General features: G+C 44.8%; 1 long non-coding RNA gene across 1 annotated transcript in view; it reads right to left on the reverse strand.

Moving 5' to 3' along the window:
- Nucleotides 1-3981: 3981 nt before the first annotated feature.
- Nucleotides 3982-20699, reverse strand: part of LOC137546824 (uncharacterized) — a 60035-nt gene continuing 43317 nt past the window's right edge. Inside the window, exon 3 of the long non-coding RNA XR_011026384.1 lies at nucleotides 3982-4260. This is a non-coding gene — a long non-coding RNA (uncharacterized lncRNA). The remainder of the gene's footprint in view (nucleotides 4261-20699) is intronic.

The following is a 20699-nucleotide window of genomic DNA, read 5'->3' on the forward strand; positions in this document are numbered from 1 at the left end:
CATCTCATTGATCACAAACACTTAGATCGGTGAATGGGAACTGTGTTCCCATTCTCTGATCTGTGTACTAATGGGCAGTGACGAGCACACACACCGCGGCGGAGTACGTACAGTAAATCTATTATTATTATAATAATAATAATAATAATAATATTTATAAACATATTACGCAGCGCTGGACAATAAATACACACAATGTTACAAGAATGACAGACGTAATAAGGTTATACAACATAGAACAAAGTTATACGAGGCAAAAAGTACAAGATGCATGATCATGCGATTATGGGATGGTATGTAGGCCCAGTAATACAAGTACCGGCTGTCATAGGAAAGGAGCACACTATCTTGTAGCTTACTCTAGGGAAGGGAAGACCCTGCCAGAGGCTTACAATCTACACACCTGAGGCTAAAATGAAGTTTCAAGGGGCATACTGCCGCAGAACCAGGAAATGGTTAATGTGTTTTCAGCTGCCTACAACAGTTTATACAATATTGTAACATTACAAAAATATGTAATAAAAGCAATACTGCACATTAAAGACAACTTTGTATGTATGGAACGTAATAAGTGTAAGATGGGGCTGTCTGTAATAGATATGAGAACCTAATAATATAAAAATTAATTTGCAATGTCATATGAACTGCTTCCGGACCTAAGCAGTACAAAACTACGTCCAGCAGGTGGTGCTGTGGCTCTGACTGGACGTAGATTCTACTACTTAGTAACTCCGCGGTGAGACAGGAAGGAGGGTCCGCACCAATGTCTCCACAATCGATAAATCGATAAATTTATTCAGGACATATCCAGATGCAAAAAGAAAAGCACTTGACTAACATGTTTCGGACACTTGGTCCTTAATCATAGTCTCTGTGGTACCGCCAACCTTCCCGGTCTACACCTGCCACAATTCACTTTTATAGATGGCAGAGCTCTGTGAGCAGGTCAGGAGCTGCTTTCATAGGCTCCAGACTGTGTGATCATTGTGAGCCAATCACATTGGCTCACATTGATAGACAGTGTCAGGAGCAGGGCCGGGCCGAGGCATAGGCGCACAATTCATTCAGCTGTCATGACTAATTGTGTTTGAAGCAGAAAGAAATAAGAAAAGGGGATACATGGCAGTGACTGCAAGCCAGATAACTAGATATTAAGGTGTTGGGGAGCTTGTGGGCCCTGTGGCGCTTCTTAGTCTAATAGCAATCAGTGTGTGACGGCTTGGGTGGGAGGGATGGGGGGGTGCACTTTGGTGTCTCAGCCTTGGGTGCTGGAGGACCTTGTCCCAGCTCTGGTCAGGAGCCAATTAAAGTGGCTACTGACCAGCTGACAACGCTCTGCCATAATAGAGAGGAGCCTGCGGCGATTAGACAGCATCGTGACGGGCAAGAGCGTCAGGTATGTGCGGTGATTTGTCAGGAGACGGCGTTTTATGGTACCAGCAGTCTCTGGTCCTTAAAGAGGAACTGTTGCAAAAATCTTAAAATTTAAAACACATTCAAATAAGAAGTAAATTTCTCCCAGAGTAAAATGAGCCATAAATTACTTTTCTCTTATGTTACTGTCACAGTAGGTAGTAGAAATCGGACATTACCGACAGATTTTGAGCTAGTCCATCTCTTCATGGGGGATTTTCAGCATGGCCTTTATTCTTTATATTTATCTTCTGTTTAATATAACTTTTCAGCACTCTGCAATTGAAAACATACCAGAAAGTGGGTGAAAAAGTAAAGTCAAAATTATTCTGAGTAGTTTCTTGCTTACTGATAGCTTAAAAGGTATTCTATTGGCAAGGTGTAAAATATCCCCTAGGATAAAACTCAGGTGAAAAAAAAGTTAATTGCAAATAGACCATTATGGGAAGACCTGACTTGGTTCATAATTTATACTGTAGTGAAAGTTTCAACATTAAAACCAGCCTTGCAAAAGAAAACATTATAGAAGCATTTGATTACATCTATTCTGATTAAAGTTGGTGCAACTCATTAAAGGGGCCTATACACTGCTCGATCTCAGCCATCGATCAATCGATTCAAATCAGCTGATCGATCATTCTGCGGCCAATTTAGATCGATTTGATGTGACTGGATGGAAAATCTAAGCAGCAGATCGATGGCCCATAGAGTTGCATTGGATCTAATGGTCCAATAATGCATTTAGATAGATTTCCAAGAGATTTTATTCTAAAATCTCTTGGAAATCTGTTCCTAGTAGTATGGCACACATCAGATAGATTCAACTATACAGGCATCTGACAGAAATCTATCTGATAGTCGAAACTGCTGCAAATCTATAAGTGTTTGGCCACCTTAAGTTTAACGTAACACATACATTCAAATGACTGATATGAGTTTTAAATTACTTTTACTGAAAGCAAGAAGTTTTGAAATCAGGATGATACCATTTATTGGCAGTAAGCTTGTGCCTAATAAGCCTTCTACAGACTCTGTCCCTGTATGCTGAGAACAGGTTAGAAAACACAGCTTATACACAATGAACATCAGAAGGATATACTTTTAAATTACAACAGAACATCCAAAGGCAGTCTTGAAAGGATGTTTGCTAATTTATGAGACTAGTCTACCTAAGCCCGATATTACCGCCGCCAGTCAGTGCGCGCGTGCCGTCGCACCCATCGCACGCGCAAACGGCCGCCCTGCTCCGACCTCACGTTCCAACGGCTGTCTGTACTGCACACAAGCGCAGTACAAAAAAGCCATGGCCGTACAGACAGGGAAAGTGGATGATGCAGGGACAGTTAGGTTTTATTATACAGGATAGGACTCTTTTACTCAACCACAACTAGGACTCATCGGCAAAAATGGAGCGCTTCATAGTGCATTATCAGAGGGGTGGATTTTATTAGCAATAAAAAGTTACACTCACAAAAGTACAAAGGTATGCTCGCATATGAGCGGTACAGCCACCCGCTTACAACCCTGGCAACGCGCTGTGGCCAGCAGCACGATCTCCGATGGTTTGGGTGCCGTCTCGCTGGAGGGTGGGCGTCCATGAAGCGCTCCATTTTTGCCTAGATTTGTTCTCCTGACCCCTACCTAATGGAGCAGCACAGTGCATAGGATCAAAATGGAGAGAGAGCATCAGAGTGACTGTGTCTTCTGGATAAGAGCGCAAGGAATCTTTTTTAGTTTATGGGAGTATATGCATGACAACTAGGACTCAGGCTGGCATGGAGAGATAGTAAATCCCAAGTTCAAACGTTAAATCAGAGGCATAAATACAGTATTTTGTTTAGGCTGAAAAATTGTGGCATTACATACTATCAACATCATAGCAGCATAAAAATTACCACATTTGTTCAAACCTCTATCTGCAGTTTTGAACCAATTTATACATTTTGTTTCTGCTATTAGTCTTTCTTTCTGTGACTCAAAGCCACCCTTTAGAACAGTAACGGAAGGTAATTTAAGCTGTGTTCCTAGGAAAAGATGAGTCCAAGGATGATGTTAGGTTTCTTGATTTGGGGGTCAGCTATTAGAGCATTGCATCCTTGTTTAATGAAGTTCTTTGTCACGTAATTCAGGTGTTTGTCTCTGCCCACCCAGTCAGAACAGATCCAGTTGCATCTTATAGCTTGGCTGTAAATGACAGTCCTTTATGTACTTGGTGTGGAAACTGTCATACCTTAGGCATGATCTGTCAGTTTGTGGTATATAGACATCCTTAGGTTGTTCTTCCTGATGTATATGGTGGTATCAAGAAAATGAATCTCAGTGTGACAGGAGCTTAGATTCAGTTTGACTGTGGGATGGAAGACATTGAGGTCCCTGTGGAATTGGAGAAGGTTCTCCTCTCTTGCAGAGCAGGTGATTAAATATTGGTTATAAAAACAGAAGTAGGCCGTAGTTTTATTTGACATGTATCAAGGTATTCCTCTTTGATTTTTTTAAAGATTCTTTATTTAAGATTTTTTAACAGAATACCAGATTTTTGCCATGAAGAGCTTTGCATGTTGTAGCGCAAGTCATGAACCCATTGCCACTCCCATCTACTGTAAATAGAGGTCCCGTTCAAAAGTAAAATAGTTATGGGTGAGAAAGAATTTCATCAGTCCAGCAACTGGCTCTATAGGTATATCCAGACCTTGAAGATATTTATGACGTTACCAGATCGTTTATGGTAAGTTGTCTAAATGAACTTCTCTTACAGGAATAGTTAGGTTTAGAAAGTTTTTTCCCGCTCTTGAAAGGTGGTGGCAGTGATACCAAAAAGGTTGTGACGAGATTGCAGAACATTTGTTCCTGAAATGAAACAATTTAAAAACTGTTTACACATGCTACCTTTGTATAACATTTGTTTCAAAGGTCAGAACCATTCAGCATGAGAAATAAATAAACATAATAGCATAAAATTATATAAATAACAAAAAAGGGGTAATATTTAAAAGGCGTGTGTGCGCACGTGTAAGCGCACAAGCACACCACTGCACAAATAATATAGACAGAAAGAAACATTTTGCTTCATCAGTATGACCTTTCAATAGAATAAAAGAAAAAAAAATCTTTCTTGCTTACATTTTATTTATGCCGCTGGCATACTGGACGTCGTTCATAGCAGAACATTCTGTGATATCATCCACAGCTGTAAATTTTAAACTTGTAATATAATTGGAAAAAAATAAATATACTGCAGTTTTCTAGCAGAGCAAATAGATTCATGTTACATTTTATTTCAACTCACACAATGCTCTATTTCATTCTCCTGTCTGAGAATGTGTATATGTCATTTCCTAGAGGAAAATGTCACCTAGTCAGTTTCCCTTAAAGAGAAGAGGTTGAGGCTTCAGCTGAATAGTAATCAGTCTTAGGAATTTACATTTATTATACTGAATAGTGTGCTCACTGACAATGTCATAAATAATGCTATGGGGATGAATTTTATTTTCCTCAGAACTGTGAATGTGATCTGTGTTAACTTTACATCAGAATAGAAAACGGTTTCTGAAAAACATTTATTTTTTTATTCCTGGCCATCTCCTCACAGGTGATCACTCTCCACACAAAGGTAACCTTCTCCTCCCTTTCCCATCTTTTAGTCCCCAAACCTCCTTATACTGAAATTTCACTAAAGCTGCACAGGGCCGGATTTGTGGAAAGGCACCCAAGGCACAGGACTAGGGCGAATTAAATACTACCTTTCATGGGGCGGCCGCGGGTGACAGGTTAACTAATTGACTGCACGCCTGTCACTGTCAGCTGGCCGCCCGCTAGTGTCCGCAGCCGCCCGCCCGCCCTGCGCTTGCCGCTCTGCTCTGTGTGTGATGTGAGCAGAGGCAAGGCAGGGTGGGAGCGGCTACGGTTGCCTGGCTACAGAGGGGGCGGGATCCCAGAGGAGATCGGACTCCGAGCAGACTCACTCGGACTCGGAGGCGGAGCCATGCGAATGATGCGATGGTGGCAGGCCTGGCTGCCAATGGTGTGTTGTGCGCCCTCTCCCCTGCCCTGGACTCGAGCCGAGCGAGCCGGCTGCCTGCATGGCTGCATCAGCATCTGGCAGTGGCAGATCTTCACCTCACTAGCCGGCAGCCGCCGGCCAGTACAAGGTAGGCTGTTAGACTTTCGCTCTCTCGAGTCCCAGCCCAGGCCAGCAGGCAGCTTCAAACTTGCGGCTGGGAGAGCGCTCAGAGCGCATCTTTTCAATAGGGCACCCCCACTGTCAATCACTCAGTGACATGACGTCACTGAATCACAGGCACGCACAGTGCTGGCCAGGAGTGAGTCTAGGGACGGTCTCGCGGTGGTGCCGCTGGGGCTGATGGACATGCGTCTGGCTTCCATGTTCTGTTGCCATGGAAACAAATATGCTGTTACAGTGCCCGGTGTAGAGATGATGGAGTGGCTGCTGCGGACAGAGTGTGTTTGTATGTGTGTGGCTTCAGACTGTGGTGCTGGGCAGTAATGTTGGATGATGGCAGCAGGTTCTGAAGGGGGCAGGGAGCTAGAGGACTGGTGGCCCTGGACTGAGCTTTGTCCTCTGTCCCGGGCTGTGATTGCTATTTTTAGAACTTTAAAACAGAACTTGCAGAAAAAATGTGTTGCGGTGCATGCTAGAATGATGAGGGACACACAGGGAAGATGATGTCAGCAAAACAGTTAGTGACTTACCATCTGCAGCATGAAGGAGGAGAGGTTCCATATAAAACTCCTCTCCCCCTCCATGCAGAGTAGATGCAGCATGGTAAGTCGCTTACCTGTTTTGCTAATGTCATCTGCCCGTGTCTGTCACTTGTGCTGTCATTGTGTCCATCAGTTTTCTAACAGGCTGCAGCCCTGGGGTTATAGCAGGCTGCTTGCAATGCTGTGTCACTGTTCCTACTCTTTTTAAAATGGCTTAAAACACCTTCTCCTCCTATACCATGCCACCTATTCCTGATTCCCAAGCCTCTATACTTTGCTGCCTGTTTCTACGGTAGTCCCTCTCACTATGCTTTGCCCCCCTCCATGAGTCCTTTTTCATACAATACCCCTGCTCTCTCCTCATACTCTACTCCCATGTTCATGGTCCTAATATTATAATAGTATGCCCCCCTTTCCATCCTGGTCCTCTAACACATACTGTGGCCCCCAGTTCTGCTGCACCTGTGTGGCATGAATGGGAGGAGGGTCATCTGGTTAACTTTAAAGGGGGATCATTTAGGTACCCATACTGGGGGGAGGCGGTCATGACAATATTCAGACCTCTCCACTGCTGCCTGGACTTTCTTCTTCCTTGTGGTTGCACTCCTCTCTGTGTACCAACACAATCATACTGGACATGTGCGAGCGCGGTCTGCCCATTTCTAGCAGCATTAAGCTGCTTATTTGAGCAGAAAAGCCATGCACAAGTGGCTTTGTGCTGCTGGGCATGTGCAGACCTTACTCATGCATGCCCAGTATAATTGCACTTGTACACAGACAGGAGGGCTGCTAAGAAGGTCCCAATGCTGAAACAGTAGACACCAGGAGGATCTGCTAAGGCAAGTATCTATTTTCTTTATTTTGCTTCAGGTTCTCTTTAAAACTATGCTTGGGGGGCGGGGGGCGGCTGGTGAGAGTGGGCCTTGGGTGGTAAAAAGTAGAAATCCGGCCCTGTGTGTAGCTTTGTGCCAGTGTGCTGTCTGTGCACTAACACACAGACACTCAGAATGCACACCAACACTTCAAACACAATACAGTGATAACACAGGCCCTGGAGCACTATTGTTCTTGTGTAGTGGGCACTGGACACAATGGTGGGTGCCTGTGGGCTCTGGAGTGTCGCGCGCGCGCGCACACACACAAAAAACAGCAGAAGGATGATCTATCAGCCAGCGAGGATCAAAATAAATGCTGCGGCGTTCTTATAGGGGGTGGGGGGTCCGTGAGGGCGTGCAGGCTGATTGACTGCCATCTTCCTGATGACTGTGATGTAAGGGGTCATAGTTCACGGCGAGCATGAATACCTGATCTTCGCTGAATAGTGCTCTATGCTCTATTCTCCAACTGCTGTAGTAAACACTCAGCATTTTTGCAAGTATTTGCTACAGTGATTTTTAGTGTGATTTGTATGGTGATTGGAAGCGCTGTACAATCTACTGCCAGGGAATGTGCAGTGCTTCTGATTTACATTTTTTAAAATCTTTTCTATACTGCGTTAATAAAGTTTAAACTACTTTCCGGGTCTTCTGAAGTCAATTTCTGCCAGCTTGAGGCATGTTTCCCTGCCTTTAGCACAAAATGTCATATGCACGTCTCTTTGTCCAAGCAAATACGTACCAATGACGTCCTGTGCTAGGGGGTGGGGCTATGTGCTTGTAGCCAGCAGAAATGGATCTCGAGAGACCTGGCAAGTAGTTTAAACTTTTACACTTGAAAATCACCCACAAAGTTGCTGCAAAATTGCTTTTAAAAAGTGATTTTGCACTTTGGAGCACAATCTCTTCTGCAAGACCAGTAAATGCAATTAAGCCAAATCACAATCACTCCTGTGGGTTTGCCTCCATTCACTTTTATCAGCTTAGCACTTTGTTTGGGATTGTAGGCGATGCTATGCTGCAGCTGAAAGGGCTGTAGTGGGCACCAGGTCTAAAGGTGCGTACACACATGCGACTATAGTCGTTTGAAACGATCGTTTCAAACGACGATCGTTTAAAAAAAAGCAACCAACGATCATTAAGTCTAACGACGGACGAGCTAGATCGTTAAAAACTAACGATCTAGCTTGGTGGATTTTTACCAACGACGATCGTTTGCAAAAGTAGTACATCGTTGGAAACGGTCGTTCGTACTAGGCTTGACATGCGCATTTTGCTATTTCTCCATGAAACTTCTCATTTTTATGCGCAAGCTCAATAGTTGCTTTACGTGATGTAACGTTCGATCTAACGATCAGATCGTTACACACATTTAAAAACTAACTTTACTTAGGTCGTTCTTTCATCAATTAAAAGTTTGTTCGTCGTTCTCAGCGAACGATCGTTGTCGCATGTGTGTACGTAGCATATGGGCCCATTCTCACTAGGTCGATTAGCGGGTGACTCCCGCTAATCACCAATGCGCTAGCTCTTTTTAAAGCACTAGTGCAATAGAAACCTAATGTCAGTGATCTCACTGCCACGATCGCTGCCAATCGCGGGCGTTTCACGATTAACGGCAATTGCAAAAAGGCACTTTTGAAGCTCATAATAAATGTTACTTTAAACTTGAAGTAACCTGCCCATTGTCTGGCCATTTTTTTCAGAAGGGAGGTGAGTCCACCCACTTCCCCCTTTTTTAATTTTAACTAATTTTACTCTACTTGGCGCCTCTGTTGTTAAACCACATAATTGTTTAGTCCACCCTTGGTGGAGGGGTGTATCCCCATTTCCTTCTATCTACAGAGAGCGACTTCTTAACCCTGAGCGGGGTCAGGTTACAATTCTCCCCGCCTGCTTATCTAGTGATTGCCTTGGAGGCGACCCGTCCTTGTGAGTATAACCATTGTGTGTGTTTGCATCAGACATCACCTTATTACCATACTACACCATATCGGGCTCTCGGTTCTCCCCCTTTCTTTCAAATGCAGTACAGTGATTTTACAAGCGCTGATCGCAATCATCGGGATTCGTAGAAGTGTACAGTGATTTTACCACGGTAATCCACAGATATTCCACAAAGTGCAAAAGTGCAAGTTTTGTCATGTGTGAGATAATGCACACAATTATAGTGTGTGTTCCCTGCCTGAAGCTTCTTTGTACATTTTATTGCTCTCGCATTGTGACTATTAGAGTATATAAAATGCGATTGGGCTAATTGGCTTGATATTTCTTGTCACTGTTTGGTATAATAAATTGTTAGAGCCAACACCAACCTTAATGGTAGCTGTTAGGAATGTTCGGAAATGCCTTTTTCCAATTCCACAGACATTCTGCTTTCCGCCAATGTCTGTTTTACAGATTCTGATGATTTCTATTTCCATTTTCCAAGGAGTCTCTTTGCATTCTCTGATTGGACAAATACTTCTGAGTTGACTCTGAAGTATTGGACCAATCAGAGAATGCAGAAATTTACAGCAGTAATCAGAATACCACATTCATTTTATTTAATGCCAATCACAAGACTTGGGAATACTCGATAGTATTGTTTGGTCTAAAATTACCATGGTAATCCAATTATTGCAGAATATAAGCACTAGCAATCATTGGTGATTAGCATTAAATGCCCGCTAATCGCCCAAGTGTGAATGGGCCCTGACCCATTCTGCACCCATTTCTTGCACAAACTTGTCTTCATTTATTATTGTGGAAACAAAGAAAAGGAAGTTCCCTCAAAAAACATTTTATGACATGAATTGTTCTTTGTAACTCGTTTGTCTTACAGAACATCCTTCTTTATACACAGTTGTTAGCTTGGGACAAAGCACTGCATGCAATGTCACAAGGCTAAAAACCTGCTTAGATGCCACAAGGAGATATTAAAAAGAAAAAACAACTAATTCTACTATTTCAGAGCACTAACTGCAAGATCAACATTTGTTTTCCTATGCTTTAATAATAATGGAGGGATTTGACAAACTGACTATACTGTGGCAACATAGCTAAATAATGGTAGCAACCACATAGTATTAGTAGCAGTAGTATTTTTCTCAGTTCCTGTGCAGTCCAGTCTATTTATTACCAGTTAATTTGTCTTATGTTGAATCCAAATTACACAAATTGCAACTAATACCTAAATTAAAGATGAATATGCCAACTCCCAAAACCGCCCTCCTACTCTATAGGAGCCCTCAACTTCAGGAGTCACACAACCCAAGCAGACTGCTAAGCTCCTTCGCCTGACCTGATGCAGCCCCCTCCCCTGAGCCACAGCTCACTCCCTTGGGAAACATGAGAGAATTTGAATAGCAGACTATCCACTCTCCACCTTCAACCACCTGAGCTCATACCACAGTGCAACGCCTACTTCTGCATTACCTTGTACTGTAGCCACACCCCCTAGCACTGACCAGCAGGGCTGAATTTGTTCTTACCAGTGCCCTAGGCCTGCAGTCACCAAGCGCCCCCCCCCCTCCAAAAAAAAATATTTTGTCCAACACTCTGACTAGCGATCATTGGTTTGAATGGGCTCATTTCAGTTGTGCTGCTCTGCCCCTCATTCAACAAATAATTTTCCTGTAATTTGCGCTCCTGCCCAAATGTGCACAGCAGCCGATAGTGTTTTGAGCATGCATACTTGAGAAATGACGCTGATGTATGACCGGTACTTGTCAAGAATGCATAACATTGTACCGGCCTCGGTTGCTGTGCACATCTGGGCAGGAGCGAGAAATTATAGGGAGCGCGAGTGGACAGAGCATGCGCTGCTTCTTTGTCCTCTGTGCGACTGGCTGCAGTCGGAGCCACAAACAGGTGGCAGTGCAATGGAGAGAAGCCCATACAAAACAGAGAACAGGTAAGTAGCAAACATCCTGTCAGGACCCACTTTGGATGTACGCTTGTAATTAGAGTGGACCTGAACTCAGAACTTCCTCTCTGCTCTAAAAGATACGCAACAACATAACCTTTAAATAAAAACATTTCTTTGTTACAGCGGATACAAATCCTGCAATAAATCTGCAGTGTGTCTACTTCCTGCTTTTATGAAAGCAGACATATTTTTAACATCCTGTGCTTTCAAATGAGCTTAGATGTTGTGGCAGTCAGGTGACACAGTGTAGAGATCAACTTACAACTTGTGACACAGAGGAGGGGGAATTAGACAGGCTCTCGAAATACATACATGGTACATTTCTGTTTTCCTTCTGTCCTGTGCAAGAGTTCAGCTCCACTTTAAAGCATCTGAAAGACATTTATTTATATTTGCTGAAAAATCTATGTATCTCTTTTGAATGCTGAATGTACATATGGTGGTGTGCTCTAACATATTGACAGTATACGGGAACAAAGTCTGAAGAAGGCTTATTAGCAGAAAGATTACTCTTTTTCTATTAAGCCAATAAATGGTATCATCCTGATTCAAAACTCTCTGCTTTCACTGATGGCTAAGATGGTACAATGCTCTACTGCTACAGGAAATTAGAAGAATACCAAACCATACACACTAGCATAGAGGTAGTAACAGTTGAGGTGCAGTGCTGCTCGGATACCCCTTTTCAAAATCCATGTTGAATTTGGATCCGGATACCTAGATATCCGAATCGGATATCCGAGTTTGAAATTTTGGAATCCGAATCGGATATCCAAACCCAGTATCCTAGATATCCGCCTGGTTTCGGATATCTGGGTAGAAGTGGGTTTTAAATTGCCTTTAAAACTTTTTTAGGGTAAATGAGGCATGTAGCATCATGGTTTTTTAATGATGTGGGGACTTAACCACTTCCCGACCGCCTAACGCACAGGGGCGGCCGGGAAGTGGAGCCCTTAAGGACCGGCTCACCCACAGAGGCGGCGGTCCATTTAAGGGCATGGGCGGAGCGATCGCGTCATCCGTGACGCGATCCTCCGCCCGGGATCGATGCACGGGCATTTTGTCTCCGCTCGCCGGCCACTTAGCAGCGCCGGCGAGCGGAGGAATCCGCACAATTGACCAATCAGGATGTATAAGGCACTTTGTTAGGTAAACAAAGTGCCTTATACGTGGTTCCTCCTCGCCTCGTGGTCTCATTGTTGCAGAGACCACCAGCGAGGAGGAAGCCTTTTGTGAGTACTTCAGAACACATGGTTTTTTGACCTACAGCCCCCCTGATCTCCCACCCCAGGCCTCATACCCCCCCTGATCACCCCAGCAGACCCCTGCCCAGCACCCTTGCACCCCCCCACCTATCACTAACTTTAAACGCTATCCCCTGCGTTAGGTCCCTAACTGCCTCCTAGTCACCCCTGATCCCCCCCCTACCTTTAGATCACCCCCACACCCCATCCCAGACTACCCCCCTGTATACTGTATACATCTGTATACAGCTACCTTACCCCCTGATCCCCCTCTGATCCCCCTCTGATCACCTGTCTATCACCTGTCTATCACCTGTCCGTCACCCCTCAGCACCCCCACCCATCAGAGCAGACCCTAACTGCCCCGCGGGGGTAACTGATCACCTGCCCAGGCCATCGATTGCCCTCATACCCCCCTTCTGATTACATCCCCTGCTCTTTGTTTACATCTGTCCTCCCCAGCAATCACTAACTGATCTTTGATCAGTAACCCCCTGTGTCTGCCTCAACAGATCAGGACTCAGTCTGCCCCGTGCGGGCTCCTGATCAACCCCCCACCCCCTCAAATCGCCCTCAGACCCCCCCCTAATCACCGTCCAAGTGCATTGTATTTGACTGTGCTGTGATTGTATTCGATTGTGCTGCGCTTGTATTCGATTGTGCTGCGATTGTATTTGATTGTCCCGTGATCTGCTTCGATTGTCCCGTGATTGTTTGATTGCCTCTGAGACCCCACTTCCCAACAACCCCCACCCCACCCCCACCCCCCATCACCTTCCGAGTGCATCAGATTTGATTGTGCAGTGATTGGATTCGATTGTGCTGTAATTGTATTTGATTGTCCCGTGATCGGCTTCAATTGCCCCGTGATTGTTTGATTGCCTGAGACCCCACTTCCCGCCACACCCAACCCCGACCCCCCCCCCCGCCACACCCAACCCCTCCCCCCCCCCCCACCACACCCAACTCCCCCCCCCCCCCCCACCACACCCAACTCCCCCCCCCCCCACCACACCCAACCACCACCTTCCGAGTGCATCAGATTTGATTGTGCTGTGATTGGAGTCGATTGTGCTGTAATTGTATTTGATTGTCCCGTGATTGTTTGATTGCCTCTGAGACCCCACTTCCCACCAACCCCAATACCTCTCAAATACTCCCTTTTTGCTAGGTAGGTGCTCTTTTTTTCTGGGTAGTCTCGGAGGAAAACCCCATAAATTTAGCAATCCACAATGGCAAGAAGGGGGCTTTCCGATGACGAGGTATACAGGTACATGGACCAGTCGGATGAGTTCTTTTGGGAAGAATCATCCGTCGAATCTTCCGGGTCCGAATTTGAACCTGTAGAAAGCAGTGGTTCCCTGACCGAAAGTGATGACGAGGCTATGGTCCCGGCTAGAGCCAGGCGTACCAGACCCCAAGTCGTTAGACCGCAGGTGGCGCAGGATCCGCCTCAAGGGCAGCAGGGTGGTGCTAGCGCTGTTGATAGTTTTCTTGGTGAGGCAGGCACCAGCAGCGCAGCATCTCCTGGAATTGGTACCAGTACTTCTGTAGACCCTGGCGAAGTGGTGAGCGTCAGCATGGAAGTTGAAACTGGTACGGTGGCAAGTGCAGTAGTACCCCCGTCGCAGCCACCAAGAAGAAGACGGGCCCGTAGTACCCATAGACTCCCAGAGGTTCTGGCACAACCAGATTGGCAATCCCCTGATTCCACCGCACCCGTAGTGCCCCCTTTCACCGCCCAGTCTGGAGTCCAGGTGGCGACAGCTCATCTAGGAACGGCCCTAGACTTTTTGCAGCTGTTCATCACCCAGGTTCTCTTGGACTTAATTGTGGTTGAGACCAACCGTAAAGCCACACAATTCATCACCGAGCACCCGGAGAGCATGTATGCCCAGCCTTTCGGGTGGAAACCAGTCCAAGTTTCCGACATTAAAATCTTTTTGGCCCTTATCCTTCACTTGGGACTAATGAAACAGAATGTATTGCGGGCGTATTGGTCTACGAACCCAGTACATCATGTTCCCTTGTACCCTGCTGCCATGACCAGGACACGATTTGAGTCCATCCTGCGCTTCCTGCACTTCAACGACGACGAAGCCTGTCATGAAAAGGGCCACCCTGCTTATGACCGGCTCTACAAAATTCGGCCCCTCATAGACCACCTGTCATCAACATTTGCAGATGCTTATATCTCTGAACAGCACATCTGCGTAGACGAGTCCCTCTTACGCTTTACCGGGTGCCTTGGCATCAAACAGTACATCCCAAGCAAGCGCCCGGTATGGGGTGAAACTGTATAAGCTCTGTGAAAGGGCCACAGGCTATACATGTCGTTTTAGGGTCTATGAGGGAAAAGACTCAAAATTGGAGCCGGTCGGATGCCCTGACTACCTGGGGAGCAGTGGAAAGGTTGTGTGGGACTTGGTGTCACCCTTGTTCCAGAAGGGGTACCATCTTTTTGTGGACAATTATTACACAAGTGTGGCCCTCTTTCAGCACTTAAAGTTAGAAGGAATCCGATGCTGTGGCACTGCGGCCTAGTCGCCAGGGCTTTCCCCAACGGCTCGTTACCACCAGACTTGAACGGGGGCAGAGGGCCGCCTTGCGTACTGAAGACCTGCTCGCGGTGAAATGGAAGGACAAGAGGGACGTTTACTTTCTGTCCACCATTCACACAGACACGACAGTCCAAATTCAACGGGCAACTAAGGTCATTGAAAAGCCCCTTGTCGTCCACGAATATAATGTCAACATGGGAGGGGTGGACTTCAATGACCAGAGGTTAGCGCCCTATTTAATTACCCTGAAAACAAGACGCTGGTATAAGAAAGTGTCTTTTTATCTGATTCAATTGGCAGTTTATAACAGCTTTGTTCTCTACAGTAAGGCTGGGAGAACTGGATCTTTCCTCCAATTTCAGGAACAGATCATTCTGGACATCCTGTATCCAGGAGGTGCCAGCCCCCCCAGCCCCCCCCCCCCCCCCCCCAGATGCAACTAGCCGACTGCATGGAAGGCATTACGCCTATCAGCTTCCGTGTGCCCCAGGTCAACGCATCCGAAGAAACCGTTGCCGTGTCTGCAGCAGGGCTGGAACAAGGACTGACACCGTTTATTATTGTCCCCGCTGTCCTGACCAGCCTGGCCTATGCGTAGGGCCGTGTTTTGAGATGTACCACGAGCAGGTACACTATTAGAACCTAGGGAACTCCAGACACAGGAGTAGGCACACACTCAGTGGTCTTTCGCACATTGTCGCAGGGAGAGGGGAGGTAAGCTTGAAAACCAAACGGGTAAGCATAAAAGTCGGAAGAAGGATCGGTTTCCATGCTTGATATTGCTGATCTGTCCTGGGTTGGCGATATAAGACGGCATGTTTGAATTTCCCTTGAGTGTGGACACCCCCGGTTTATATGTGATTTGGGCCTATGATGATGCTTTAATGCCACACAGAGTCATCTCTATTGGCAGGCATATTGCTGTATCCTACAGGCATAATGCTGTATACTAAAGTTCTGAGGCCCAGTCACATAAGTTGGTGGCTCACCCTGAGTGCAGGGTGGCACGGGGTGTCTCTCTCCTGAGGTTATCACTGCCATTGATGTGGAGGAAGATCTGCCATTGATGTGGAGCAAGGTATGTTTGCCGTTCATTTTTCCTTTCAGCCCAGAGTGCATTACCCGTATACCCAATATAAGGAGTATAGCAGAAACTCCTAATACTGGCCATACATGTAATGATTGCAGAGACCCTAAAATGCCAGGACAGACTTCACAAATGACCGCATTTTGGAAAGAGGACACCCTAAAGTATTATGTGAGGTGCACGGTGAGTTCATAAAAGATTTTAGTTTTTGTCACAAGTTAGCAGAATTTTTTTTTTATTTCTTTTTTTAAGTGTCATTTTCCGTTTACTTGTGACAAAAAATAAAATTTTCAATGACCTCACCATTACCCTCATGGAATACCTTGTTGTCTATTCTTTCCAAAATGGGGTCATTTGTGGGGTTTGTTAACTGTCCTGGCAAGTGGGCGGGGTGCTAAATTGTGAGCACCCCTGTAAAGCCTAAAGGTACTCATTGGACTCTGGGCCCCTTAGCGCAGTTAGGGTGCAAAAAAGTGCCACACATGTGGTATCGCCGTACTCAGGAGAAGTAGTATAATGTGTTTTGTGGTGTATTTTTACACATACCCATGCTGGGTGGGAGAAATATCTCTGTAAATGACAATCTTTTGATTTTTTTTACACACAATTGTCCATTTACAGAGTTATTTCTCCCACCCAGCATGGGTATGTGTAAAAATACACCCCAAAACACATTGTACTACTTCTCCCGAGTACGGCGATACCACATGTGTGGCACTTTTTTGCACCCTAACTGCACTAAAGGGCCCAAAGTCCAATGAGTACCTTTAGGATTTCACAGGTCATTTTGCGGAATTTGATTTCCAGACTACTCCTCACGGTTTAGGGCCCCTAAAATGCCAGGGCAGTATAGGAACCCCACAAATGACCCAATTTTAGAAAGAAGACACCCCAAGGTATTCCGTTAGGAGTATGGTGAGTTCATAGAAGATTTTATTTTTTGTCACAAGTTAGTGGAAAATGACACTTTGTGAAAAAAACAATAAAAATCAATTTTCCGCTAACTTTTGACAAAAAATAAAATACCTTGGGGTGTCTTCTTTCTAAATGGGGTCATTTGTGGGGTTCCTATACTGCCCTGGCATTTTAGGGGCCCTAAACCGTGAGGAGTAGTCTGGAAATCAAATTCCGCAAAATGACCTGTGAAATCCTAAAGGTACTCATTGGACTTTGGGCCTTTAGCGCAGTTAGGGTGCAAAAAAGTGCCACACGTGGTATTGCCGTACTCGGGAGAAGTAGTATAATGTGTTTTGGGGTGTATTTTTACACATACCCATGCTGAGTGGGAGAAGATCTCTGTAAATGGACAATTGTGTGTAAAAAAAAAATATTAACAAATTGTCATTTACAGAGATATTTCTCCCACCCAGCATCGGTATGTGTAAAAATACACCCCAAAACACATTATACTACTTCTCCTGAGTATGGCAATACCACATGTGTGGCACTTTTTTGCAGCCTAACTGCACTAAGGGGTCCAAAGTCCAATGAGCACCTTTAGGCTTTACAGGGGTGCTTACAATTTAGCACCCCCCAAAATGTCAGGACAGTAAACACACCCCACAAATGACCCCATTTTGGAAAGTAGACCCTTCAAGGTATTCAGAGAGGGGCATGGTGAGTCCGTGGCAGATTTCATTTTTTTTTGTCGCAAGTTAGTTTTTTTTTGTTTTTTTTTGTCACAAAGTGTCATTTTCCGCTTACTTGTGACAAAAATTTATATCTTCTATGAACTCACCATGCCTCTCAGTGAATACTTTGGGATGTCTTCTTTCCAAAATGGGGTCATTTGGGGGGGTATTTATACTATCCTGGAATTCTAGCCCCTCATGAAACACGACAGGGGGTCAGAAAAGTCATAGATGCTTGAAAATGGGAAAATTCACTTTTTGCACCATAGTTTGTAAACACTATAACTTTTACCCAAACCAATAAATATACACTGAATAGGTTTTTTTTAATCCAAAACATGTTTGTCCACATTTTTCGTGCTGCATGTATACAGAAATTTTACTTTATTTGAAAAATGTCAGCACAGAAAGTTAAAAAAAATCATTTTTTTGCCAAAATTCATGTCTTTTTTGATGAATATAATAAAAAGTAAAAATCGCAGGAGCAATCAAATAGCACCAAAAGAAAGCTTTATTAGTGACAAGAAAAGGAGCCAAAATTCATTTAGGTGGTAGGTTGTATGAGCAAGCAATAAACCGTGAAAGCTGCAGTGGTCTGAATGGAAAAAAAGTGGCCGGTCCTTAAGGGGTAGAAAGCCCTAGGTCCTCAAGTGGTTAAAATCCCCCCTCAAAAAAATATCTCTCCTCTCTTCTCTCTCCTCGGATAGTGCTATTCGGATTTTAAAAAATATCCGAACTGCTATTCAAAGTTCGGATAGTGGAAAAAGTTTTATGTTATCTGGGTAGTTCGGATACCCGAATATTGGATGAGCCCCACTGCTCAGGTGTCCTTTAAAATGACAGTTTAGCAATGAAAGGGAAGAAAACAGCATTTTTATTCCTGCAGTTCTCATAGATTGTAGGAGCTTGAGGACAGAAAATGAGTCAGGAAAGAGTTAACTAAGGAAGAGAAGAGACCACTGCTAGCTAAAAAAAAAAGTCATAAATTAGGATTAGATAAATTAATTAACAACTGCTGGGGTCAGTGTCAAAGCTGTAAAAGAGGTGAAGAAACAAGTAGAGCTCACTGATGTTTGTGAATGCCTGCATTTAAAACTCGGCGGGAACTTGGTTTTATCTGCTTTGTAATGTAAATCTCTGGTATTTCTCACATCGATCTGTATGTCCATCATACAAAGGAATGGATTATCAGTGACAGTTATGATTGATCCTGATTGTTTTAACACATCAGAAAGTGAGAGAGAGATGCAGGGATTGGGGAACTCTGGATTTCAGCTATTAGTGCAGAGCAGGGCACTGGATGGCTGCGTTGCGGGACCAGAAGAGATGATTTACTTTGACATATGACCTCTTCTCTCTCCAAGTCATGCCGCCCTTCTTATCTGATCTAATTGTATCTCCCTAGGCCGTGGCCTTTCTGGCCTTCCCAGAAATCCGGCCCTGGCTACACACATGCCAACTTACAGAGATATCGAAATGTGTTCCATATAAAAGCACCTTTTTTTCCCACAACTGCTGAAGGGCCTCTGTTATTATTACTAAATTGTGTTTGAAGTGTTGATGCATATTCTCGGTGTCTGTGTGTTAGTGCACAGACAGCACACTGGCACAGAGCCACACATGTGCTCACTTACAGTGATAAATTGTGTGCCATATTAAAAAAAAAACACAAGCACAGATTTACCAATAGTGCTCCAGGGCCTCTTATTATCACTGTATTGCGTTTGAACTTTTGCGTATCTCGGTGTGTGACTACACAGTCCACTGACAACCAGAGCCGTATATACTAGTGCTATTTGTTGCTGCCATATTCAGTTTCAGGCACCTCCACTGCATTACTTTTCACAGTAATGCACAGTACCCCAATTAAAAAAATAAATAAATACCAGGCAGTGGCAGGCCACCCCGCAAGTTTCCTCGGTGGTCGTGCTGCTGTGATTTCCTCCGGCCCTGGAAGAATACACAGTGTTCAGAGGGCACATACCCTCAACCCCCAAAATTCTGAGGACATGGTTGACTGGCTTACACAGCGCACCACATCTTCTACAACTTCCGCACGGAACCTCCTTGGCGCACGGTCTTACTCCTGCTCTGCTTCTGGTAAGCCACCACAAAAAAAAAAAAAAAAAAATTACCGCCCCTACTAGCAACACAGCTGCTCAACTTGATTTGTCAGAAAAGTTATTCACACATGATGCATTTAGTGACACTTGTGGTCATCTAACCAACACAACCCTCAACGTCTGCTGTCACCATCACCCGAATGCCAACATTCCAAAGCTCACCAGTGCGGCATTTTTTGTTTGTGTGCCTCTGATGCTAGCAATGCCATCTGCAACCTCTGCCAAAAAAGTTGTAGGAAGCCCAACACCCAATTAGGGACAACTTGCAAAGGCACCTGATCGTAAAACCCAAACACCAATGGTATGCACGCATTAAATAAAGCAGCACACAAATATAATAACATTAGAAATAATTTTTGATAAATTTGACAAACATGCTTTAAGAAAAACAAAAGAAAATAATAGGTTGTACAGTGAGCCAGAATGCTCGCTACCATCATAAAGTTGGATGGTCCCAGGCCAGTCCCAGTACATGTGGCACAATTTGAAAGTCAACCTATGTAGATAATTGTAGTAGGGGTGGATGAACACCCTGTACAAAAAGTCACAGGAGACAAAAAACCGGGAGCCCAGTAGTGCAATAGGTCAATGACCACAATAAAAGATAATAAATTAGAAGCACTACTCACAAAGGGAGGTTGCTGGGGGCAACCAACCACAGGAAGCAGGTGGAGACAATAAACCCGACTCCACTCGGGGTGGTCCTACCCAGAAACGGAAGGATGGTCGCTCTCTTAGTGGAAAAAGGGGGGCAGAGTCCCCTGTGGGAACTCCACTGGTGGTCTGCCACCTCCCCTCGGACAGGATGTGTTCGGGGGTATACTTAGCACGTAAAAGGGAAAGAGGCGCCCTGGTGTAATAAACGCATCTAAAATCAGCTTAAAATCGAAAAGTGATATGAGGTAGCTTACCTCAATGACAAAACCTCTGTAGTTAATACAAGGGATTTTTATTAGAACAGGCAACACGTTTCGCGGGTCTCGGCCCGCTTCATCAGGCCAGTAAAAGTGCCAAATAGAAAATATTATCTAGCATAGAGAGGCTCCCTATTTGGCACTTTTACTGGCCTGATGAAGCGGGCCGAGACCCGCGAAACGCGTTGCCTGTGCCAATAAAAATCCCTTGTATTAACT

Source organism: Hyperolius riggenbachi, chromosome 2, assembly GCF_040937935.1.
Source record: "Hyperolius riggenbachi isolate aHypRig1 chromosome 2, aHypRig1.pri, whole genome shotgun sequence".
NCBI lineage: Eukaryota > Metazoa > Chordata > Amphibia > Anura > Hyperoliidae > Hyperolius > Hyperolius riggenbachi.